Raw genomic sequence first — 25,786 nt, forward strand, 5'->3', positions numbered from 1 at the left:
TGTATCTTTAGACCATAAATACCATGGTTGACCATGGTTGACCATAAATACCATGGTTAACTATGGTTAACCATAAATACCATGGTTAGCCATGGTTTAACTGTTAACCTGTGGATGCTTCACCCCTCCCCTGCTCCTGCTGCTGCATTATGTCCTAACTCTGGCCCCTGGCTTATATCTGTCACCAACAAACTACAAGCTGTAACCAAGCTTAGAGCACTGGCTCATTGCTCATGGTTTGTTTGGGGGTGGGGAAATGAATCACGAGTCTTGGTTTGGACTTAATGCTGTGTCAGACCATGGTTTGGTCCCTAGCAGTGCAGTGACAGATGAAACAGGGGGGCACACTGTGCGTTCATCTTTAAACCATAGTTTAGTGTAACTAGGGTTTAAACTGGCACATGAACAAGGCAAGTGAGTGGCTAAATCTTGGTTGCAATCCAAAAGGTAGGGTTTAGCTAGGGAAAGTTAGAATGGAGGTGTCTGAGAAAGGTGTGCCATTCGTTGGGTCAGATAGAGAGAGAGAAGGAATATTCTGTGCTAATCAGAGATCATCTTTCTTGACTTCGCTCCATGTTTGTTTGTTTTAGTAGGGAAGGGTGGCTGTCCTGTGGCAACCTTTCCTCTCTGCCATTATCTCACCATCCCTTCCACCTGCCTCTCGTTCACTTCAGAGGGCCAGTGTGGTGCAGTGGTTAAGAGTGGTAGACTCATAATCTGGTGAACCGGGTCCGCTTCCCCACTCCTCCACATGCAGCTGCTGGGTGACCTTGGGCTAGTCACACTTCTCTGAAGTCTCTCAGCCCCACTCACCTCACAGAGTGTTTGTTGTGGGGGAGGGAGGGAAAGGAGAATGTTAGCCGCTTTGAGACTCCTTTGGGTAATGATAAAGCAGGATATCAAATCCAAACTCTTCTTCTTCTTCTTCAAGTCTAGCTGAGCATGCCCCAGGAATGTTTCAGGGATTCAGCCTTTACAAATTCCTGAATGAAATGTCCACACCTCTCTAACTAATGTGTCACTCGGAACCCAACATCTTTTCAACCTTATTCAGATATTGTGAAATTGCTCTTTGTGGTTCAAACCTGTCAAACTAAATGTTTAAAAGGACCTTGAGAGAAGCTGGGGCATTTAAAATATCAGAAATCAGGAATTCCTTATTTTAATAAGGAATGGGGAAAATTTATAAATTATCTTAAAGACCATTGTAAACAGTTAAATTCGTTAGTAGGATTGGAATATCACTTGTAGTTTAAAGGTGAATTTTGGATACAATGAAGAGATTAAAGATTTGGATTATTATAAAAGATTCAGGAGGAAATGATTAACAATAGGACCCACAAACGGGAGGAAGGAAGTCCAAGAGATTCCTTGGAATGTTGTTTTTATGTTGTATGTTGAACATGTGACTGTAAAATTTTAATCCAAATAAATCAATTTATTTTTAACAATAAAAAAATAATATATATATATATATATATATATATATATATATATATATATATATATGAAGAAAGGACTCTGTTTGCAGTTGTTCATCTCTGGGATGAGATTTTTAAATGGCACTATTACAGACATGCAAGGCTGGCTCTAGACATTTTGCCATCTAAGGCAGAAGAGCAAATGACACCCCTCCCCCATCAGAATGCATGGAACTAAAGACTGAGCATATTATTTTGGCACCTGAGGCAGAAAATCTTACAAATGCCTCATCCCTTTTTAATCAATAAATTAAATAACTAGCAACATCCTGTTCTACAGCAACACATAAAATCAGCTGCCAGAGGCAGCCAATATGTTTGACCTAATAGTGGGCACATAAACTTTTGTCTCCTTCTTAGATAACCATGCATAAGACTGTGGGTATCAGTGAGCTTACGTGTTTTCCCACCCCATCATGTCACACAGGTATTTCAAAATAGTTTCAAAACAAACTAGGGTCAGTACTACATGTGCCACTGTGTTTTCACCAAGCGTACTTGGGATCAGATGAAAGGCTGCTACCATGGTTTGAAATGGGTTTGCCTATTGTGCCTTTCTTGGGGGTTAAATGGCCCACGTGTTATAGTAACCATTGTCGATGTTTAGTCGTTTAGTCGTGTCCGACTTCATGACCCCATGGACCAGGGCACGCCAGGCACTCCTGTCTTCCACTGCCTCCCACAGTTTGGTTAAACTCATGCTGGTAGCTTCGAGAACACTGTCCAACCATCTGGTCCTCTGTTGTCCCCTTCTCCTTTTGCCCTCCATCTTTCCCAACATCAGGGTCTTTCCCAGGGAGTCTTCTCTTCTCATGAGGTGGCCAAATTATTGGAGCCTTAGCTTCAGGATCTGACCTTCCAGTGAGCACCCAGAGCTGATTTCTTTAAGAATGGAGAGGTTTGATCTTCTTGCAGTCCATGGGACTCTCAAGAGTCTCTTCCAGCACCATAATTCAAAAGCATCAATTCTTCGGCGATCAGCCTTCTTTATGGTCCAGCTCTCACTTCCATACTGGGAAAACCATAGCTTTAACTATACGGACCTTTGTTGGCAAGGTGTTCTCTGCTTTTTAAGATGCTGTCTAGTATCTTAAAAGGTGATGTCTCTGCTTTTAAAGATGCTGTCTATAGGAACCATAGTTAGCTCCAAAACTGAAAAAGAGTGAGAAATGCCCACACAATTTATTCCTTGCACGATTTCTGTGCCACATCTTCAGCGGCCATTTTGTGTTCCCAGGGAGGCTTTGTTCCCATGGGATACTCCCTATCCCTTAACCATGGATGGTTAAGCAACTGAGCAATGTTATGTCTGCACCAGGACATTAAAGCCAGGGGAGAACATCTCATTGACTGTAGTGAATAAAAGCAGCAGTCAAATGTAATGGTGGCTACAGTAAAATACCCTGTGGGCAAGGTGATAGGAAGAAAAAAGTATGACAATTTGGTTCACGTAAAGCGTGGGTGGTGCTGTGGTCTAAACCACTGAGCCTAGGGCTTGCTGATCGGAAGGTCAGTGATTCGAATCCCCACAATAGAGTGAGATCCCATTGCTCAGTCCCAGCTACTGCCAACCTAGCAGTTCGAAAGCACAGCAAAGTGCAAGTAGATAAATAGGTACCACTCCAGCGGGAAGGTAAACGGCGTTTCTGTGCGCTGCTCTGGTTTTGCCAGAAGCGGCTTAGTCATGCTGGCCACATGACCCAGAAAAACTGTCTGCGGACAAACGCCTGCTCCCTCGGCCAGTAAAGTGAGATGAGCGCCGCAACCCCAGAGTCGTTCGCAACTGGACTTAACTCTCAGGGCTGCTTTACCTTTTTAAAGTCAAATAACAAAGAGCAGAATGTTTTGAAATTGGAAGCCAAATCCTTCTTTTTGTCGTGATGATGGAATGTAGTTCTGGGAAGATTCATCGCCTAAGAAGTGCTTTTTCTTTAAACCTTAACTGTACTGTCTTTTCATCCATTGAATGATGGCTGGGTCATGCTTTGAAACACATTCTCCCTTTTGCAGTATGGTCAATTGACAGAAGCTTGGCTTCATTCAAGAAATCCTGATATCAAGATTTAGTTTCAGAGATGCAGTGTTTTTTCCTCTGATACCTCGAATATGTTCTTGTATGGTTAGACCTGTTTTACTTATTTTTGATACTGCATTTTTAAATTGTTGTAAACCACCCTGGAGTGGTGTTGTGAAGGGTGGCAGGGAATCTAACTTATAAGAATGAAAATAATAGTATAAAGGAAACATCACTTGTTAATAAATATGCAATCCACCAACGAAGATGGCAATATTGTTATTTTTATCATTATCGTCATCTTCCTCATCATCAGTGGATGGCTTCATTCTATTGTACATTTATTAAGAGATGTTGTCATTCACCTATGGTTTATATGACTTTTTGTTATGTTAGTGAATTATATATAAACTTTTATTGTGAGTCAAATAGAGCAGGGTTTACCATGGGAAAATAGCATCACCCTCCAGAACCCAGCTGTCACATTGCACACACACACACACACACAACAGGTGTTCTACCTGTCACATTCCACCCTCAGCCAATCAGCATACAACACATAAGACACACAGCAACATTCCATCCTTCTCTCACTCCCCACTTTGCACTCATGTCAGTGACACATTTCCAAATGGGGTAGTCAGTTATCATGGTACCTAAACAAACAATCTAACTTAATCCTATGAATGGAAGTTTACAAATGTTACTGGGAGTGGTACCGGGAACGCCTGAGGGATCTCTTATCCAGAATAATAATTATTATAATAATAATAATTATAATAATAATAATAAAATTTTATTTATATCCTGCCCTCCCCAGCCGAAGCCAGGCTCAGGGCGGCTAACAACAATAAAATAGTACAACATTCTAAAATCATTTCATTATAAAATTAATTCATCTCAAATTGATGGCAACCATTAGTCTAAAGTTCTGTGAAGATTGCCAAAGGAGGGTGTCAGGCTGTGCCCTGACCAAAGGCCTGGTGGAACAGCTCTGTCTTGCAGGCCCTGCGGAAAGAAGTCAAGTCCCGAAAGATTCTCAAGATCCCTTTAAAAGGAGCACAAACACAAAGGGTTGTATCCAACACTGCAAAAGCAGAATTCTATTTGTGTAATGGGACTTCTTCTCCCCTCACACCCCAAAAATCTTCTCTAGAGGGTCCCCCAGGGCTTAGTTTTGAGGGTGCAGTAGGGGGCTAGAGGGGAAAGGAGAGAAGGAAGGGGAAAGGAAGTTGTACACATAGAAGTCTGCTGAGTGAGTGGAGCTGCAGCGTTGGATATAGCCAAGAGTTTTCCATTTTTTTTATCCTCATTGGGCTGTTCTTTATTTTTATTTTTAAGGTGTGTGTTGTTTTTTAATGTAGTGTCGTATGCACCCCAACCTCCAAGCCATAAGAGACTCCAGGGGTACCAGCGCTTACCCAGGGTTCACTTTTCTTGGAATGAAGGTCATTGGAGACTGTGGTGTATTTTGGATATAGGGCTTTATGCACACATATGTTCAACCACAGCACAGGATGGAAGGGCTCACAGCATTAACACTCCAACAGCTTTTGCTTCCCATTAGGTTTCTAATGGGGTGGTCCTTCAATTGCTTTGGATTCAAGCCTCGGTGTCCCCTTCCAGCTTCATCCCATACTAAAAACCAAGACTAGCTCTACCTACCTACAAGATGATGTGGTCACCAGCCAGTTGTTCTCACCAGCCACCAACCAGTTGGTTGTCAGGATCCTGTCAGAGGCTTCCATCTGGTTGCCCAGGAAATTAAAAAGACAAAAGTTTCTTACAGTCCTTTTTATTTCAATATTTACAGAGGGAGGCTATAGAACTCAGCCTCTTGGGTAATGGTGTTGTCCCAAGTGAATCCCACCCCCACCTCTCCCACTTCCTCATTTGTCTCCTCTACGGGTGCTGCTACGTGGCCTCTGTCTTCAAGCTCTTTGCTCTCCTACTTTTAATGCTCACCGGGTTCTGGGAGATGGAGGGTCCGGAATGCTTTCTAATGACAATGTATCAGTCAGGCATTGCTCTGGCTCTTCCATGATTTCCCAGCTTTCCCCCTCATCTGCCTCTGAGCTGTGACTTCCCTCAAACCCTGTTGTCAATCTATACTGCCTTCCTCTTCCTCCTCCCTGGAAGAGTCAGGATGGGGAGGCAGTCTCCACCATTCCTCCTCCTCCGCCCACCCCCTGACATCGGCCAACCTTTTAGACATGTAAATAGGGTGCTTAACAGGCCCAGCTGGGTCCATTAATTTAACAAAGAAAGTGATCTGACCATTTCAGCAGCTCCTTTTACTGCACACTACAAATTTACAGATACTAAATCACAGGCTTGGCTGGAAGCTATGTTGTTGTTAGTTGTTTATTCGTGTCCGACTCTTCATGACCCCATGGACCAGAGCACTCCAGGCACTCCTGTCTTCCACTGCCTCCCGCAGTTTGGTCAAACTCACGTTGGTAGCTTCGAGAACACTGTCCAACTATCTCGTCCTCTGTCATCCCCTTCTCCTTGTGCCCTCCATCTTTCCCAACATCAGGGTCTTTTCCAGGGAGTCTTCTCATGAGGTGGCCAAAGTAATGGAGTCTCAGCTTCAGGATCTGTCCTTCCAGTGAGCAGTCAGGGCTGATTTCCTTAAGAATGGATAGGTTTGATCTTCTTGCAGTCCATGGGACTCTCAAGAGTCTCCTCCAGCACCATAATTCAAAAGCATCAATTCTTCAGCGATCAGCCATCTTTATGGTCCAGCTCTCACTTCCATACATCACTACTGGGAAAACTACTGGCTGGACGCTATAGGCATCATACAAATCAACCCCTCAATCCTATGGCAGTACTTTTGCAAACCTTGGTGATCCCCCAGGCATGCTGATTCCTTCCTCTTGCTTTTTGCTGGCACCATTTTCATCCACCCGCCCCACCTGAGTTCACTGCTAAAGGGAGTGATGAATACATGCTTATTTTTCAGTAGCTTCACATGCTTAGGATCATAGCCTCATAAATCAGAGCGGGTGGGTTATACCCTTATCTAATATTCATGTTCAGGTCATTCATGCCCATAATATCCACTTTATTCTTTTTTGGCTTTTGATTAACTTCAAAAAAATTAATAAATGATAAAGTAAGTCAAGAACAATTCTGAGGAGACAAGGTTAAATCATAAACATTCAGATTTACATAACTGTTGAAATATTTAAAACATCATTTCTAATGAACTCATGTCAGTGCAATTAAGCACAAAGTCTCTGCAAAGAATAAATATGGGTTTTTATTATTATCAGCTCTGCTAAGCCTTTAGCACATCTGTGGCTCCATTTTGAATTCCTTCCTTATAAAATTGTGGGAACCAACATGCCTTCTGATTAGCCCATTTCCATTATATACATATTCAACACATAATTAGAACATTTCAAAACTATTATATAGAACACACAATAAAAGGCGAGCAAAATTAGAAATGGAAGGGGCATATTATGAGTTTTCAAATGCCTTCTGCGTGGAACTATCTACCAATATTATTACAAGACATTTTTCCTAGAAGTAATTTCGTTGTACAATGTATTGACATGGGCAGTGATCCTCAGCTCCTGTGGTGAAATGTGGATCTTCAGACCTCCCAGGTTGTCCCTCAGGTCCCTCAGGTCCCTCACTAAACCTCACTCCCTTCCCAGGCTGTACTAGGCCTCTCCAGGCCACATTTGTCCATTGTCTCCTTGAGTGCTGTTGCTTGATGAAAAGTGACTTGAAAGATGGAGAGAAGTTTGCATGTATGGGGTGTGTGAGATAAACAAATGGTAAGATGAGGTGTCAGGACTCATAATGTGCTAAAACTGCCATGGGTGCCAGCTCAAAATAGCCATCAGAAAAAAAGAGAGGTGATGGTACTGTACCATCTCTCTCACACACAAAGATTTGTCTGTGATTGGAATGTGCAAAATTAAGAATCATAGCAAATGCATACCCTCCAACATTTCTTCAATGAAAATAGAGACATCCTATTCCATCATCACCATTTTATTATTTATACCCTGCCCATCTGACTCTGGGTAGCTTCCAACCTATATAAAAACATTAAAAAATGTTAAACATAAAAAACCTTTCCTATACAGGGCAGCCTTCAGATGTCTTCTAAAGGCTGTATAGTTGGTTATCTTTTTGGATCAGGGGTAGCATAACTCCATACCCTCCAACATTTATCCGATGAAAATAGGGACGGCCTAAGGAAAAGTGGAACATTCCAGGATCAAATCAGAAACAGGGGTGGCTTCTGTAAATCCGGGGATGTCCTTTGAAAACAGGGACACTTGGAGGGTCTGCAGTTATTCCACCCATTTTTGCCTGTGGCCTGATCCAACACTGCCCTGTGGCCCTGGTTGGTTCCCCACGAGGGAAAACACAGCTTTCAAACTGGATAAAAGTCCCCTGCTCCTCCTTCAGAACCTATAAAATGGAACCTCATTTTTATACCTTTAAAATAATGTTTATAATTTAAAATAATTCATTTCATTCCACTGTACATGCTTATAAGGGCTGCTGCAAAAATCGGACAAAATATATAACCTACATACAGCAGTAAGATGAATTGCCTGATTCAGGAAGGGACCTCTGCACCTGAATAGATGTGAAATGCTGGGGAATTGTCAAAAAGAAGGAGCATAGCACCACTAAATTGCCGTAGATCAGTTCGTGAGTATCTATATTTTTACGAGTGTATTTTAATAACTTGAAGGCACTGAGGTATTGGTGTTGCCAAAAGCATTTGTGAAAAACTGTGAGCAGTTTCAGGACCATGCTTATTTTATTATTTATTCCTTAAACTTCTTTTTAACCTGCCTTTCAGGATACAAATAGCTTCATGGTGCCTTACAAGAAACACTAAACCACATTTTCTAAACTCTTCCCAAATAAATAAAGCCACCAGGATCCTTTACACAAGGCAGTTGGTGGAATAATAACCCTCTGGTGGGGAAAGGATAGTCCCAGTAGTGCAGACTCTGAGGTGTCTCTTCTTGTCTCCCACTTTCTCCTGGAATCCATCCCACAGGACAGTTGATGGCAGCTCCCCCTGTGGGTGGGAGGACAGGAAATTCTTGCAGGAACAAGCCCTGAGGAGGCTTTCCTCAATGCTTTTTGACATTCTTCCAGAGCTTCAGTACCTGATCTGGAAAATGGCATACATTTATTAAAATACACTAATTAAAAATGGGATGTGCTGAAACAAAATATTACTTATTGGCATTGATACTTATGAACTGATTTAGTGGTGCCATGTTCTTTCAGTGGGAACAGTGTTAATGGAATCCTTTGTTAAAAGAGTTTACTTGGATCACAAGCCATGATTTACATTGTTTAAAATTGTTCAGGACAGCAGATTTAAATCTAAGAAAGCATTAAGTGAGCCCCTGCTCCTTTTGCCAACTTGTTTAAATTACATGCATGGCAACAATTTTCCATCTCTTGTGTTATTATGTTGAAATTCTCTTCCAAAACAATTCTGCATTTTCTCTAGAAACCTCAGCTGTGCTCAGTTCACTATGAAGTGAGATTCTCCTTGGTTTTCTGATCATGTAAGGAAGGGCTGTCTGTCAGCAACAAATGCAAATTTTGGAGTGAAGTTAAACAAGTAAGCAACCTATTGATCCCATTGGCAGCCCTTGGCCTGACCTTCAATACTAAAAACAAACAAACACTGAAAGCACCTTCTAATGGACAATATGCACTGAAATCTCAAAAGACAATTATAGATGTTTTGTGAGCATGCTATCTACCACATGGCAAGGCTCATTTACCCCAGGAAAGTGCATGAACCTTAATTGGCTGAATTCTGCTAATTGCCATAGTTAATAACGCTAATAATGTGGGTTTTTCTTTTGATGCTGTGACTTCTTCAAGAATGAAGCACTTACCTGCAACAACAAAAATAAAAAATAAAACTGTGTAAGTGGTATTTATAAGCCTGTAGTAGAACGAACATTTGCATTAGTAAAAAGCAGATGATTGGGCAAAGCTCAGGGTAAGGATGAGGGAGAGATTTGCTTACTTCACTTTAATGCAGACATACTTAGTTCTTTACTGAGTATGTGAACTGAAAATTCAGGTATTATTTGAAATTTGCACTTTGCATGAATTTTGCAGTGTAGTTCTCCGTCAAAAAAAAGTGTAGGAAAAGCATATGTTAGGAGACAGTGTGCACAAAATATGCATAGTGAAAATAATGTACACAAATCCATTATATTAGGGGAAATTGTTTGTGAAAATGCATGTTTGGAGAAATGCAAACAAACATGTATGTGAATTTTTACGCAGACTATGAAAAGTCATTAAACAATTCCACTACGTGATCTAAAAATGGAACAAACAGAAGACTAGAAAAGTAAGAAATGGAGGGAAGCAAAAAATGGACAGATTTATCCATCCTTAGCCCAGATCTCAGCATTGCAATGCCCTTCTTAAAACTGATTGTAGGGCTTGCCACACATGATCAAGACACACCATATAACATGGGAAGGAGGGAATTGACTGAAATGGGCAGTATTATGTGTCTGGAGAATCTTTCCTACAAAGATTGGCCAGAAACATTTGAGGATTTCTAATTTAGATGTATAGGGTGTTTCAGTTTTTAAAAAGGCAAGGAAGAGGATGAAAGTAGAGCCGTATAAAGTAACTCCAAAAGTGGATAAATAAATGCTTTCCTCCCTCTCAAAATACTAGAATCTGGACTTATCCAATGAATCTGAATGTTGGAAGATTCAGGAAAGGCAAAAGAAAGTGCTTCTTCAATTTTATAACTGAACTATAAAATTCATTCCCACAAGATGTAAGCATGACCACCAAACTGAATGGCTTTTGGAGGGAATTAGACAAATTAGGAGGAAAAGGCCAGCAATGGCTTACAGTCATGATGGCTGTACAGTGGTACCTCGGGTTACATACGCTTTGGGTTACATACGCTTCAGGTTACAGACTCCGCTAACCCAGAAATAGTATCTCGGGTTAAGAACTTTGTTTCAGGATGAGAACAGAAATCATGCTCCGGCGGTGCGGCAGCAGCAAGAGGTCCCATTAGCTAAAGTGGTGCTTCAGGTTAAGAACAGTTTCAGGTTAAGAACGGACCTCTGGAACAAATTAAGTACTTAACCCGAGGTACCACTGTATTACCTCCAACATCCACATGCCTCTGAATACCACTTCATGGGGATTTCAAGCTCAAAGGGTGCTGTTGAATTCATTTCTGCTGTTGAGCTGCTGATAGGCAGCTGCTTGGCTATTGCAAGGTTCGAATGCTAAATCTGATGGGCCTTGGGTATGCTCTGGCAGGGCTGATCTTATGTCCTTGAATGTACTGAATAAAATCAATAAACAAAAAGTTCCAATTACTTAGAACGTTTACTGTTGACAAGGCAACAGTGCTTGCTGGAAACATTTTTTCATCATGAGAATTAGCACAGGTTCATTGGGGATTCAAGACCTCAAACGTAACATGGCTTAGCCAATAGTGAAAGCTGCAATTGGGCGAGGGGGGAGAGAGCATTTGTTTCATTAAAACCCTCTTCCAAGTAAGGCTGAAACAAGGTGTTTTGGTCAAACACCAGTGTTTCCCAAACTTGGATCTCCAGCTGTTTTTTTTTGACTACAACTCCCATCATCCCTACTTAAGCAAGACCAGTGGTCAGGGATGATGGGAACTGTAGTCCAAAAACAGCTGGAGACAAAAGTCTGGGAACCACTGGTTTGCACCAAAGGCAGCAGATTCATATCTTCTCCTCTTCCCTCCCAGCCCCTCCAGTATCAAGTAATCTGACTCAGTTCCACTCCATTGGCTACCATGTGCAACAGTATCCAATATTTCCCTCTATTGCCATATTTTTCGCTCCATAGGGCACACCGGACCATAGGGTGCACCTAGTTTTTAGGGGAGGGGAATAAAGAAAAAAAATTATTCCCCCCCACAGCCCCAAAGAAGCCAAGACAGCGAGCGAGATCCATCCTGCTGGCTGTCTTGGCTTCTTCTTTAGCTGCGCGTAACCTCTCCAGCCGGGAGAGGCTGCGTGTGGCTTTGGCAGAAGCCAAGACAGCAAGCGGGATGGATCCCACTCGCTGTCTTGGCTTCGTTTTTAGCCACGGGGCTGGGGCGGAGGAAGCCTGAGCTTCCCCCGCCCCTAGGCCCCAGAACGGGTCCGGGAGCGGTGGCGAGGTTCCACGCAACCTCGCCTTTGCTCCCGGAGCTTGCTGCTATCCGCAAGCCTTCTGAGCCCGGCGGGAACTCCCGCTGGGCTCCGAAGGCTTGCGGATAGCTGCCTGAAGCCCGGGGTGTGCAGTGGGAGTTGGCGCTGCGCTCCCCGGGCTTCAGGCTTCAGGCTGCTATTCGCAAGCCTTCGGAGCCCGGCGGGAGTTCCTGCCGCTTGCGGATAGCTGCCTGAAGCCTGCATTCGCTCCCTAGGATGCACAGACATTTCCCCTTCATTTTCGGAGGGACAAAAGTGCGTCCTATAGAGCGAAAAATACAGTAGATATTACTGGGGGAGGAGGGAGATACTTTCAGCAGCGGCCTCACAATCTCCTTAATGTCTGTTCCATCCAATACATGCATGGCACAGCAGCCTAAGCCAACTACAAAGCAAATATATTTTAAATTATTTCCCTTGGGGCATTTCTCTCTTTTTCTTTTTGCATTGCTCATATTTGCCCTTTAGACACTTGGAAGTCCTGCAAGCCAGCTTGTTGTGCTTTGTGTGCTCCTAATGATTAAGGCAGAATGAAAAAAGCCTGCAGATGGAACGTAGTTGGACCTGACATTTCAACTCCGGATCTGACGAGGGAATTCATCTATCCTAAGTAAACCTTTCCTCCTACAGTGGGAGCTCCTCCATTTGAGCCTGCATGAACTTGACTAAAGCTTTTTTAGAAGTCCCCTCGGACAGTGCTGACACTCTCTCAGGTTGCTGACAGCAAAACCCTGCAGATTGCTCCAGGGCTTTTCTGCATCGCTTCATCTGCTGCTATGATCAGGTTTTTTAAAGTTCGCCTTGAAGTTTTTGCCTGTGAGGCTCTGAAAGGCAAATACTTCTAAAAGCATATTCAGCAGTTTTGATGGAAAACCCAGAAAATCACACTGATAGCCTTAATGAGGAGGGGGTGAAGCACTCGAATCAACTACAAAGCAGATTTTGAAAGAGTTATATGGTGCTTCATTACATTAAAAGGTAGCGCAGTGCATTCTCGAATGATTGGTTTACTGCTTGATAGGACGTCTTGCTCCTTCTGCAGCCAATGGCCTTGGTTCAAAGCTACATAGCTAAGCCTTGCCTGGAGCACCTACTTAGCACACCATCTGTTTGACAGGCAGGGGGCAGCAGGTAAGGAATAAATGCAGCACCGTCTTTCAGACAGCTGATTGGTGCTACTCAGAGGCTCTGACTGGGCGTATATTTGCACCACACTGCTGAGAATCTCAGTGACAGCAGCCATTTTGTATACACAAGGCCTACTTATGATTGTGGATAATAATTGTATATTGCCCCCTAGCTCCATCAGGGTGAATAGATAATAACTTTCTTCTTCTTCTTCTTCTTCTTCTTCTTCTTCTTCTTCTTCTTCTTCTTCTTCTTCACTTACATATTATTTTTACAGTTATATATTCTGGTAAATAGATTATAGCAGGTATAGTCAACATGGTGTCCCCAAGACGTTGTTGGACTCCAACTCCTATCAGCCCCAGTCAGCATGGCCAATGGCCAGGGGCAGTGGGAGTTGTAGTCCAACAACCCTGAGACAGCAATACCTCTCAATGGCTACCTCTTCTTTATAGAGTTACTCACTAGAGCTTGATTCCTCCCAGATCCTGAGTTGTATTTGCTTTGCAGCTGTGTGAATGCATCGCTGTAGCCTGAAATATACAATCAAATATTCCTTCTGCTAATGTGAAGGTAAGGGAGGTATTTACTTACAGTATCTATAATAAGAAAATCCAACTTCCACTCCAATGCTTTTCCTAAACCCATGTCACGGCTATCTTTAAATCTCACTTTTTCCTTTTAAAACCCTAACTTTCCAATACCCCGGTAACTGTGGGGTATAGAAGTGGTACAAAGTCAGTCAGATACATATATTATATCTAACAATGGCTTACATTTATTTGTGACAATATAATTAAGTGTGTAAGCTTATCTGGCTACTTTAAAATAGCAATATATCCTTAAATGAGTGTGCACTTTATCAACTTGTGACTGTCACTGTTTATTATTTAACAAAATTTATATACTGCTTGATGGTAGTAAACTGTTTAGGTGGTTTAAAAGATATATTGAAATTGGCAATAAAAACAGCAAAAAACATAATTAATATTAACAGTAAACAAGACTAAAACACATCAACATCTGCATATACTATTATACTAAAGGAGCTTTAATGAAGCAGTTAATTAAAACCCTTTAACCAAATTGCCCTTTTTATTCTCTCTGTCTCAGTTAAGTTTCATCAACACTATAACTGAGAACTATGCTGGAAGCCCCTTGTTCCAACCCTTTGCTGGCCCACTGCAGTGCAAGTTTGCCTTCCTGTCCTGGCCTGGAAATCTTCCTTCTGGTATTCTGCTGTAATCTTCTTCTGGCTGACTCCATAGATATCAAGAACCAACAACTCTAATTCATTCCAATCAACTAGCCAACTCCAACACTCCTCTGATGACCAGCACCCAATCAGCATCACTTCTTCTGGCCCCACTAATCCAGCTCTAGCCAATCATATTGTCTAACCAAGCATTCTAAACCTCAACCCACCAATCAAAATATGCACATTGTCTGTCTCTCTTTGGCATACTGAGAATTCTAACTCACCCCTGCCAATTGCGGCCCCACATTAACAGTTAAACTAACTCTCAACAAACCAAACAGAAAATGTTCCTCATCAAACACATTGCAATGTACATTATAATTCATATGTCACAACACATTGCACAATACCCGTTACAACGCAATTCAGGTAAACAGGATTCTTTTCACAGTTACAAGCTTAGAAATATCAGATCAGCAACTTGGAAAAAAATATTGCAGAATATTTTTCCTCATAGGAAAACACAAGAACTAGTCATTAGTCCATCCAATGCCGTGTTGCCTATCTTAAAAGCCCACCTGGGTTTCAGATGGGGGTATATCACATGGAGAGGTCTTCTGCAATGAAAGCAAGGGATGGATAAACTGTTGCCCTTCAGATGTTACTGGACTACAACTCCCATCTTCTCTGACCACAGCCCATGCTGGCTGGGGATGATAGCAGTTGGAGTCTATAAAGATCTGGAAGGCCATAGTTTCCTTAGCCTTAGACTCTAAGCAACATTAGTGGGAAATATATGGTACTTTGTAGTTTTCCTGTTGGACTTAGCAAAGGCTGTACATGTGCTTCCTGTTCGAACTGAAGTTACTAAAACATTCACCACGAAATCCCCCTTTTTAAAAATTAGTGGACAAATATTTTCTGAATATTCTCTGGAAGCAATGGAAATTCACCTAATGCTCATATTAATTGCACTCTCTTGTATGTTTTTCTCTTCTCTCCCCCCAGTATTGCTTTTGCAAAGTAAAAGCTACAGTAGATTCTTCCACTGCAGCTACCCAGGGGATATGTTCCTTCCTATTCAAAATAACAGGCCTTTTCCTGTAATCCATGCAGGATTCACATTCAGAAGCAGCCATCATTAAAGCAAGAAAATTCGGTTGAAAAGGCTAATGTTCTGGATGTTCTGTATGCTTCTCACCATGCTATAGAATTTCTGCTTCTTCAATTAGCAATCATTCCCCGTAGAAATTGATAGCTGAAGGACTGATGGCCAATAATGTCCCAGAGAATGCAATACCCATTTGATTGTTGAATGAAAGAGCTTATCAGCTGGAATGACCCCACATGTCATCTTTACAGCTGCCGAGAGAGCATGACTGTAAAGAGTCTGGTGTGGCAGTAACAATATTCATTGCACTAATGGAAGAGTTGGAGTTTGTATTTCAGTGTGACTCATCAGCACTCATCACACCACTTATTCATTTCAATATACACGTATGTGCATTTCTGTATCTACACACACATAGTGGAAAAGATTGGTGGCTTGGTGAGCTGCAGCAGGGAGGATATGTTCCTGAAAATGGCCCCCCTTCCAGTTTCCCTTCATTCAGTATAGGGGGCATCATTGGTTACCATCTAAAGTGGTACCTCGAGTTACAGACACTTCAGGTTATAGATGCTTCAGGTTACAGACTCCGCTAACCCAGAAACAGTACCTCAGGTTATGAACTTTGTTTCAGGATGAGAACAGAAATCGCAAGGTGGCGGCAGCGGGAGGCCCCATTAGCTAAAGTGGTACCTCAGGTTAAGAACAGCTTCAGCTTAAGAACGGACCTCCAGAACGAATTAAGTTCTTAACCCGAGGTACCACTGTACTATAACATGGGTTCAATAGCATGACAGCAGCATGTGTGGTAGAGAAGAGCTGCTCTCTCAATCCTGGTGCCATTGCTGCTTACCTGGATGGTGAGAAGTCTGAGCAGTGTGGATGTACCTATAGGACCTGGGGGAGCAGGTGGCTCAGTGGCTTGCTGATCAGAAGGTTGGTGGTTCAAATCCACGTGATGGGGTGATCTCCCATTGCTCTGTTCCAGCTCCTGCCAACCTAGCAGTTCAAAAGCACACCAGTGCTAGTAGATAAATAGGTACCACTGTGGCAAGAAGGTAAACAGCGTTTCCATGCACTCTGGTTTCCGTCACGGTGTTCCGTTTCCCCAGAAGCAGTTTAGTCATGCTGGCCACATGACCCAGAAAGCTGTCTGTGGACAAACGCCGTCTCCCTCGGCCTGGAAGCGAGATGAGTGCCACAACCCCATAGTCGCCTTTAGCTGGACTTAACCATCCAGGGGTCCTTTACCTTTTTTTTAAACTTACCTATAGGACCACCACCATCAATCCAGCACTCCCACTGGTAATGGGGTGCAAACACAAATAATGGTATGGACACAGGTAAGCAGCAGTGTCACCAGTGGTGAGGGGGTGGCTCTGCAGCTGTGCCCAACCATATGTGCCACTGCTAGTCTTGAATATGAAGACCAGGAACCAGATCGTTCCTGAGCTCTCAGAATGCTGCCAACACAACAGGCCAATTTAGCTCAACAGTGGAGAAGTGCATGTTTAGTAGCTCAGGATCTGCCTCTTGATGTCAGGATTCAAAGAATCCGATCCCTCCCATGGTGACAGCCAAGAAGTAGATAATCAAGAAGAGTTCTTACCAAGTAGTTTATTCAGTATTCACAGAGGTGAAGGAATGTAGTCTCTATTAAATAATGTCGTTGCTCTGAGTAAAGTCCCATCCCCCCTGTCTCTTCTATTCTAGGTCATCCCTGAGTTGCCTGATCTGAGCTTTCTGCTTCTGAGCTCTCTGTTCTACTACTTTCAATGCCTGCCTTCTCCTGGGGGGAGGGTCAGGAATGCTTTTCAAAGACACTGAGTCTGTCAGCTGTCTCTCTCCTGGTGATTCTTCTTCCTGCTGTTCCTCTCCCAATATTTCCCAGCTTCTCCCCTCTGCAGCTTCTGAACTATGACCTTCTGCAAACCACTGTTCGAAATCTATACTGTCCTCCTGTTCTCAGGAAGGTTCAGGAGAAGGGGGGCGGTTCCACCATTCCTCCTCAGTCCAGCCCCTGACACTTGAACAAGCTGCATCTGCATGTCCTAGAGCATTGCTGATGCCACTCTCCAACCCACAATCATCAGATGATGGTGGGAAAGAGAGGAGCCAATTTCTCCCCCCTTAGCCCTTATTTGGAACCTTCTTCAGAACTCTTGTTCTTCAGCTGCTAGAGCATTTTGATCCAGAACACCCCGTGGACCTCAGTGCTGCACCAGCCCAGTGTTCAAACAATGCCAAAGCAGCCCTCCTCTTTTCACAGATGGAGAATTGTAAAAATCAAAACAAATTTGCACATCATAGCATCATGGTGCTAACACAGAGAAGTATGATGGTAGCTATCTGCTGTGAACCACAGGAGTACTTCCAGATGGAGGTTTATTGTGGAATCGGTGCTGCTCTTGCAGGCAAGCCTTTCATACCAGCCACATGATGTCGTGATCATCAAAATGCCTACTCACACTTAATTTAAATAATAATTTTAAAATCCTGATTTCCTCTTACTACAGAAAATCTATTAAGTAAAAATAAAACTCTTAAGCCTCTGGAATCATTGCTGTGTGGGAAGCTCATTAACACTTTTTTTTTTTTTGGGGGGGGGGTGATTTCAACAAGCCAGTTTGGAGCAGCTTTTCTCTTAAGATCTCAAAGCATGTGGAGAATTACCATGAAATTCCATCCAGACTGAAATAAAAATGCAAAAGGCTTTCACAATATCTCTTTATTTTAATTTTGGTATACCTAAGGTTGTGCACACATGGCATTTTATTCTAGAGCCAATGGAGCCTATGTCATCCACACAGAAGCTAGATCTATTGCATTTTTTTCTGCCCCTGAAAAGTGCTTCTTGAGAAACTGGTTTAATTCGAAAAGCAAAATATCTTAGCTGATTGATTCTGCATTACCCCACAGTGTGTCTCTTTAAAAACAGATGAAAACTGGTGTAGGTGGTCCTAGCAGTGAGGGCTGTATCTGTCAGGAGCTCATCCTACTCTTGAGTAGGACCCTGGCAGAGACACATGCCTGACTGGCATGTCCCCTCCCTCCTGGTCGATCGTTCGGGAGCTTCAAAAGCTTTCTTCAGCCCGAACATTACAGCGACCAATTCCAACAGACATCGGCACACTTAGGGATCCACAGAGTTTGCGCAGCTTGTGTAACAGACCTCAGCAACTCAGCATTTTGGCTAATCCACTTTATTTACATATAAACACACATGGAACACTGCAAATGGCTCCCCCTCTCTCTAGCATCAGACAGCAAAGAGAAAGAACAAAGGACCATAGTCCCACTTCACGGAACACAGTAACACAAACATTCTGTCTCCGTCACTTCCCACTCTGTGGAGTCAAAACATACACCATCATGTGATAGACAAAAATCCCATGACTGCAATCACGGAGCAGGAATTCTAACAGTATCCACATCTGACCAAAGACATTGTGGATGGTCATATACCAAGATCACAAGAATCATTCACCTGGGGGCATGTGAAGGGGGGAAAGGCAGGGATAACCTAAGCAAGGAGAGGTTTTTCAATGTGTATCAAGTAAGTACACGCAGCCTTCTGGATAGCAGGACTGAAAGGAATATGCTGAGGATGAGCACAAATGGCTCCAGGTTGTTGGGGGGGGGGGAAACCATACATTTTTGCACAATAGCCTATATATCAATGTTTCACAAGGCCTTTCTGTTGGCGGTGTTTTCAAAGAGCCTCTCCAAAAGCACAAACCTCTGTTTGCCCATTGTGATACATGATAATTAGACACTGGTAGTGGTAACATAGGGACGCAGGTGGCGCTGTGGGTTAAAGCCTCAGCGCCTAGGGTTTGCCGATCGAAAGGTCGGCGGTTCGAATCCCTGCGGCGGGGTGCGCTCCCGCTGCTCGGTCCCAGCGCCTGCCAACCTAGCAGTTCGAAAGCACCTCCGGGTGCAAGTAGATAAATAGGGACCGCTTACCAGCGGGAAGTTAAACGGCGTTTCCGTGTACGGCTCTGGCTCTGGCTCTGGCTCTGGCCAGAGCAGCGATGTCACACTGGCCACGTGACCTGGAAGTGTCTCCGGACAGTGCTGGCCCCTGGCCTCTTAAGTGAGATGGGCGCACAACCCCAGAGTCTGTCAAGACTGGCCCGTATGGGCAGGGGTACCTTTACCTTTACCTTAGTGGTAACATATGCTTTTGAACTCTTGTATCCCTTCCTGTGGGGGAAGAAGAAAACATTTTAAAAGATGTGCCTGCAGAGGTATAGAAATATCTGTGTGCTTGGTCCAGATTGGGGGAAAGAGAGTGGAGGGTGGTTGAGTAGTAATTGATGGGAGAGGCAGAAAACACAGGACAGGAACATTCCATCAAGGACTGTCCAGTGATGTGGATGGGGAATAACTGGAGTACCTCTGAAAAATCTAAAGCTAATAAACAGAGTTTGTGGATGACTGAGTATGAATCGTGTGCAGAGAAAAACCAGAGATGAATGATCCATTTGCAATGTAAAACTGTTGAGGCGCCCTTAGTCTAGCTACATGTCTGGTGTATTCTTATCAAGTTGACAATTTTCATTTCAAAATGCTGGGTCCTCAGTGCAACCTCTTTGACCTTTTCACTTATTCTCCCTACAATCCAGGCAACCCTTTACTAGTCCAACTTTCTATCTGATAATATCCCCCCGCTCCAATCCACACAACCTTGACTAGTTTTGATATTACTCTTAGGCAACCCTTTATTATAATGTATATGTTCTAGAATGCAAAGCATTTGCACTTTCTATCATTCCCCTATTTCTAATGTGCTCCTTCACAAAGATACTTAGCCATATTAAAAAACAAGGCTGCGTGCTTAGCAAACCTGCATCCTTCAGATCAAGCGTATTATCACTGCAGCCTGACTGCATCACAATCCTATTTTCTCTGCAGTGCTGTTACTGATGGGTGTTTCTTCAGAGCCTGCTAAAATTGCTTTCTTTTAATGTGTGATAGTGAGAAAACTTTTGACATTTTATATCTAATATGACCTGGTATCTCAAAGAATAGATTTATGGAATCGTTTCGCCACCCCACCCTTCCTCCCACCCCCTCCAAACTTCCTATGGTCATCTACAGATAAAGATTTCCCTCCAAAAAATTCTCCATCCCTGGAGATTTCAGTGTGCCTAACTATCCAGTTTCCAAAGCGCAATCAAAGCACTGGAAATTCTTTACTGTTCATGGTTTATTTGTTCTTAACTTCCAACCTGGGCTCATGCCCAGTTTTGTGTTTTCAGTTATCCTAGGTAATTCAAATCTACCCTCTCATCCATTACAAATATACAACACTCCTTCTGACAATAAGTTACACTTAAAAAAATTGCATAGGAATTGTGCGGCCTCTGTCCTGCTTCATTATTTCGTATTGTTATTGCCTCTCAGTTTTGTTGTCATCTTAAGAATACTGTGTTGTTTTGTTACATCACATTTTTATAACAGACAATGCACTGGAAGTCTTTAAATGAAATGTTCTAGAATGTGTTTAAAACATAATTTAAAATTTTAATTTATTGAAAGCTATAAAAATTAGCATGAAGAAGAACAATCTGCACTGTTGACCAAAACTGCTATGGTAACAGTGACATGCCTGGCATTGTGACACGTCCCCCTGCTGGGTTAGTTACCAGGGAACTTTGGCAAGTGCAAGTATTTGTGGGAAGTGTAAGACAAGGAGAGAGAGGAAGATGAGAGAAGGAAAGCAAGAAATGTGTGTTTTATTAGCTAGGGAGACATTTTATTGGTTAGGGGTTATAGGATTCAGTTCTATAATTAACCATCAAGATTTAGAACCCTCCAGTCATGGCTGGATTATCCCCAAATGATTGTGCTATGGGACAGTTTAAATGCTTTAGACTTGCCTTTTTACTTTGTGGCTATAATTACAGCAAGGCCATCTCCATGTTTTGAAGGGTCTTTTGGCAAGATTTTCTTGTTGAGACCTACTCCTGTCCACAAGATGCTTATGGCAGCAAATTCATCTTTATCTTGGAAGTGTCGGGGGGCCCTAAATCCAGTTTTTTTAACTTTTCCCCATTCTATCTTTGGTTGAAAAGGATTCAGCTGTCAGTTCAGGATTTGCTGCAGGCAGTGCAAAGTCTATCCCTTGGGTTCCAAGAAAGAACCAGAAATCAAAGTATCCAAGACCTGGTGACCAGAGGATGGACAATACTTCTTGACTGTGAGTCCTGCTTCCTGTTTTTTAGGCCTTTCCCATCTGGCCTGGGAGGGTGGAAATTGTTCAGTTTGGTTGTGTACTTTTTGTTGTTTAATTTATTGTTCACAACTACTTCTGTTATGTTTCTAATTAAGTATTTTTCATGTTATCTGCGGCCTTGAGCATGGTTTCAATTATGGAAAGGTGGCATACATAAACCATGTTATTTGTATGATGTATGTAACTTCATCAGATAATTCAGCTGAGCAAATGTCCTCTGCTGAGGGAGAATTATTGTGAGGCCAGTGAGAATCTCACTACTTGGATAAGAAGGAGGCAGTTCTCTGATTCAAGAAAGTTTTGGAGGGGTGCCTTTGTAAGAAGTAAGGTGAGAATTATTTTTCTTTTCTTCTTAATTTTCTTGTTGTTTCAGTAACAATCTCTATGAAGATAACACACTTGCCGAAGCAATAGGAAAGTGTTGTGACAACTTAAAGCCACAACACCTTGGATGTTAGAGCAGGGGTCAGCAAACTTTTTCAGCAGGGGGCCGGTCCACTGTCCCTCAGACCTTGTGGGGGGCCAGACTATATTTTGAAAAAAATAAAAAAAGAATGAATTCCTATGCCCCACAAATAACCCAGAGATGCATTTTAAATAAAAGGGCATGTTCTACTCATGTAAAAACATGCTGATTCCTGGACCATTCACAGGCTGGATTTAGAAGGTGATTGGGCCGGATCTGGCCCCCGGGCCTTAGTTTGCCTACCCATGTGTTAGAGCATCTTCATAGGGTTGCCAGTTCGGATCAGAATCCACCCATCTCTCCATACATGACTGAGAATTAAACAAAAACGCCCATAAACCCTTGGCCACATCACAAGTTAAGCTGAATCCCACACTCTCAGAAATTCTAAATAAATTCTAGAGTTCCTTGTGAATGAGGCAGAAAAACAGAATGTTCTTTTATGAGGGGAAATGTTGGAAAACTGGCAGACAGGTATCAGCACAACACTACTTCCAGGCTGCAGCTTTAATTGTGCTTACCTTGTGCTTGCCTGATAATAGTATTTTATCTTCTTTCTTTTTTTAAAAAATGTATCTTATCGTTTCCATTACTACATCAAATACAGTGGTGTTAGGTAAGATGTAGCAGCAAAACATAAACAGAAATTATCACTGCCATCAGAAAGAAATGTGTAAAATAAAACTTAGGAGTGGAAATGTCACTTTCGGTATATTGTGGAGAAATAACTGCTGTCTTCTTTAATTCTAAAAATGGGAGGCTCAGAGGAATATATCTTTTTGCTTGTTGGGACAAAAGAAGAGGTTATGAAAACTATCAGATGCAAGGAAATGAGCCCCACTTCTGTGGCATCATCACGAAAGTACACTAGATCTACATTCAGCAGCAAAGGGTGTACTGGGCATAGCTGTCAAGCGTCCCTTATTTGGCGGGGCAGTCCCTTATCTCAGCGCCGTGTCCCGCTGCTGTCCTTTATTGATGATGTCCCTTAAATAAGCTACTGAAGGTAATGGGGCCCTTTATATGTCCAGCTGTCCTTTGTCAACAACAAATTGTTGCTGTTTTTTGTGTTGAATATATGCTAAATGGTAATTTATGGACCTAATAGGTATCTAAAGCCATTTGCACACAACAAAATATGTATTTTATCAAAGTAATTGTTGATCCCTTATTTTGGCTGCTGTTCCCTTATATTCGAGGCTCCTGGTCCCTTATTTTCAAATCTGTAAGCTGACAGCTATGGTACTGGGATGCCCTGGGACCCACACGCATGTCAGAGACAACAGGAAATGGGAACACACAGAGAAAGCTGGTCCAGCATAAGAGAAATGTTGCACATTCAAGGTCATTGACTGACTTGAGAGAGCATTCACTGATGAAGGAAGATCGAAGGACAGCTTGAGGGGGGAACTGGTTTGGTTCAACTGCATGGTGACACATCTCTGGGAACAGCCATGGGAAAACAAGTCCTCTGCATCAAAGAGGCAAAATAAAGTAGGTGAAGCGACTGTGAGCGGACGGCTGGGATTTTATACCAACTCAGCAGAACGCAGATGAAAGATTAATGATTTAAAAGCAAGGACAGGGGGAAGGAATGTGACGAGGAAGGACTTCTGTATCTGTAGAAGAGGATGCTCAGCGAGGGGAGTGACAGTTAATTATTGAAGAGATTAGGAGTTTCATAATGCAATGAGGAAAGTTCCTCTAGGAGCCTAAAGCTCAAGGGCCTGTGACAGAAAAGCACAAACACCTTATGGTAATTCTCATGCATTCTTTTGGGTAGCATACTGGCCATGATCCAAAGGCTTCCAGTACTTGTTAAGTATAGTGATTTACTTCACTGAAACTGGGAATGCCGAAATGCATTACTGTGTGTTTAATTCTAGAATGTGCCCCAGTAACTCTCACGCGATTGGTTAGCTTTGGTCACATGACAAGTATCTTATTACATTCTCCATTTTGTTTTGTGTGTGAGTGACTTGGCTGTAATGGCTGCATCTCCAAGAACACTAATGAAGAGACGGTGTTAGTTAAGTCTCTCTCTAAGTGCAATAGAGGAGAGGAGTGGTAATGTTTCTGTGTGAATGTATGTGGCAGATAGACGCACAAAAGTCAATGATCTCCCAAAGAAGCAGTAAGGAGAAGGAAACCTCTCCGAAAGAATTGCATGGCCCAGCTGGGTATTTCACAGAAGGCTGAGTGCAAGTACTGAGAGAAAAACAGTTTGTTTGAATCTTTAAGGAAGAAGCTGTAATCTTCAACTAAGCCCATGCTTGGATGAGCATGTGAATGCAAAGACTTTGCATATATTCTTCTTTATCTATATGTTCTGCAAGCAAAAGCTTTCTGAATATCTTAACAAGTGTTTGGACATTCTTTTAATTTCAAGAAGAGTCAGCATTGCACATGATTTGGCTTCCCAACTACAATTTAGCTACTCTACCAACATTGTTCGCCTGGAGTTTTTCAACATCTGTGAGAACAGAGTTTTTCCTCAATTTAATTGAGTAGCCGTTACACATTCAGGATTCTCTGTGTCCAGGTAAGCCTTTGCATGTGTGAAAGGACAGCAGAATCAGAGTTTTTGAAGCTTTCAGAAGGTTCTGACTGTTTAGCATCTCCTGGCTTTCCCAGTGATTATTTCTTTTACACATTTTCGGATTTCTCACGTAAGAAATTCCAACAGCCCTTATGGTGTTAGTTTCTTTGGAAGAGGACCACCAGGGCACTGTGTTGCCTTTGCAAAAATCTGCTTATTTACAAATGATTATCACAGTATGTCCAGTATTATAAATCATTTAAATAAAAGAATGAATAATACACTCTGTAAGCCAACTCCAAATCACAACAGCCACTTGTAGTTCCAAACAATCTATTTCAAACCTACATGATATACAAAAGTGGCTTACCAGGTTGGGCAGAGCTGCTGCACTAGCTTTCTGCAGGTGGAACTGTAATTTACCAGGAGAGTAAAGTGGTGGGGAGGGACGCAGGTGGCGCTGTGGGTTAAACCACAGAACTTGCTAATCAGGAGGTCGGCAGTTCGAATCCCCACAATGGGGTGAGCTCCCGTTGCTCGGTCCCTACTCCTGCCAACCTAGCAGTTCGAAAGCATGTCAAAGTGCAAGTAGATAAATAGGTACTACTCCGGTGGGAAGGTAAACGGCGTTTCCATGTGCTGTTCTGGTTTGCCAGAAGCGGCTTAGTCATGCTGGCCACATGACCCAGAAGCTGTACGCCGGCTCCCTCGGTCAATAAAGCGAGATGAGCGCCGCAACCCCAGAGTTGGTCACAACTGGACCTAATGGTCAGGGGACCCTTTACCTTTAAAGTGGTGGGGAAGTTGGCATGGTGTAAACATACCAGGCACCTGATCCGGCATTCCTGCCAATGCATTTGCACCTTGCCAACCTCCCCACCCCCTCAACCCTTTCCCCCTTCCTACCAGTAAGCAACAGTGACCAAATTGCTGGGAAACTAGCATAGGGGCTCTGCCACACTTGGTGAGCTGCTTCTAATGTATTACAAGGGGAAATCTGTAGAATAGTGGAAACATCTTCCAAGGTATTGTCATGTTCACATTTGTAAGAATCTGTAACTTTGCATTGATGAGAGAATGAAAATTAAGGGGACGAACTCACTGAAATTAAGCCCTTTTCAGTCCCATTGATTCCAATGGGTGAATTAAGTACATGTTTAAATCTTTTCTGCTGAAATCATTGCAACTTAAAAGTGCTTAACCTTGGCTGAATCATGTCCTAATACATTTGCCAGAAACTGCTATGCGATGTTCCATTTAAATGTGCAATAAATCTCTCTCCCCCGCCCCTTAGCGTCCCAGTAAAATGAACTGCAATGAAAAAAACCACAAATAAATTATGCATGTAATTACATTTTTATCTGGTCATCATAATTTAGCAAATAA

General features: G+C 42.6%; 2 long non-coding RNA genes across 2 annotated transcripts in view; one reads left to right on the forward strand and one right to left on the reverse strand.

The window, feature by feature from the left end:
* LOC307218966 overlaps positions 1-13,556 on the reverse strand; it is a 176,842-nt gene extending 163,286 nt beyond the window's left edge. The window contains exon 1 of the long non-coding RNA XR_013840201.1: positions 13,314-13,556. This is a non-coding gene — a long non-coding RNA (uncharacterized lncRNA). The remainder of the gene's footprint in view (positions 1-13,313) is intronic.
* Positions 13,557-21,249: 7,693 nt separating this feature from the next.
* The window catches only part of LOC307218981, a 95,817-nt gene continuing 91,280 nt past the window's right edge, over positions 21,250-25,786 (forward strand). The window contains exon 1 of the long non-coding RNA XR_013840221.1: positions 21,250-21,359. This is a non-coding gene — a long non-coding RNA (uncharacterized lncRNA). The remainder of the gene's footprint in view (positions 21,360-25,786) is intronic.

The sequence above is a fragment of the Podarcis cretensis genome (assembly GCF_951804945.1).
Source record: "Podarcis cretensis genome assembly, chromosome: 6".
NCBI classification, from domain to species: Eukaryota; Metazoa; Chordata; class Lepidosauria; order Squamata; family Lacertidae; genus Podarcis; species Podarcis cretensis.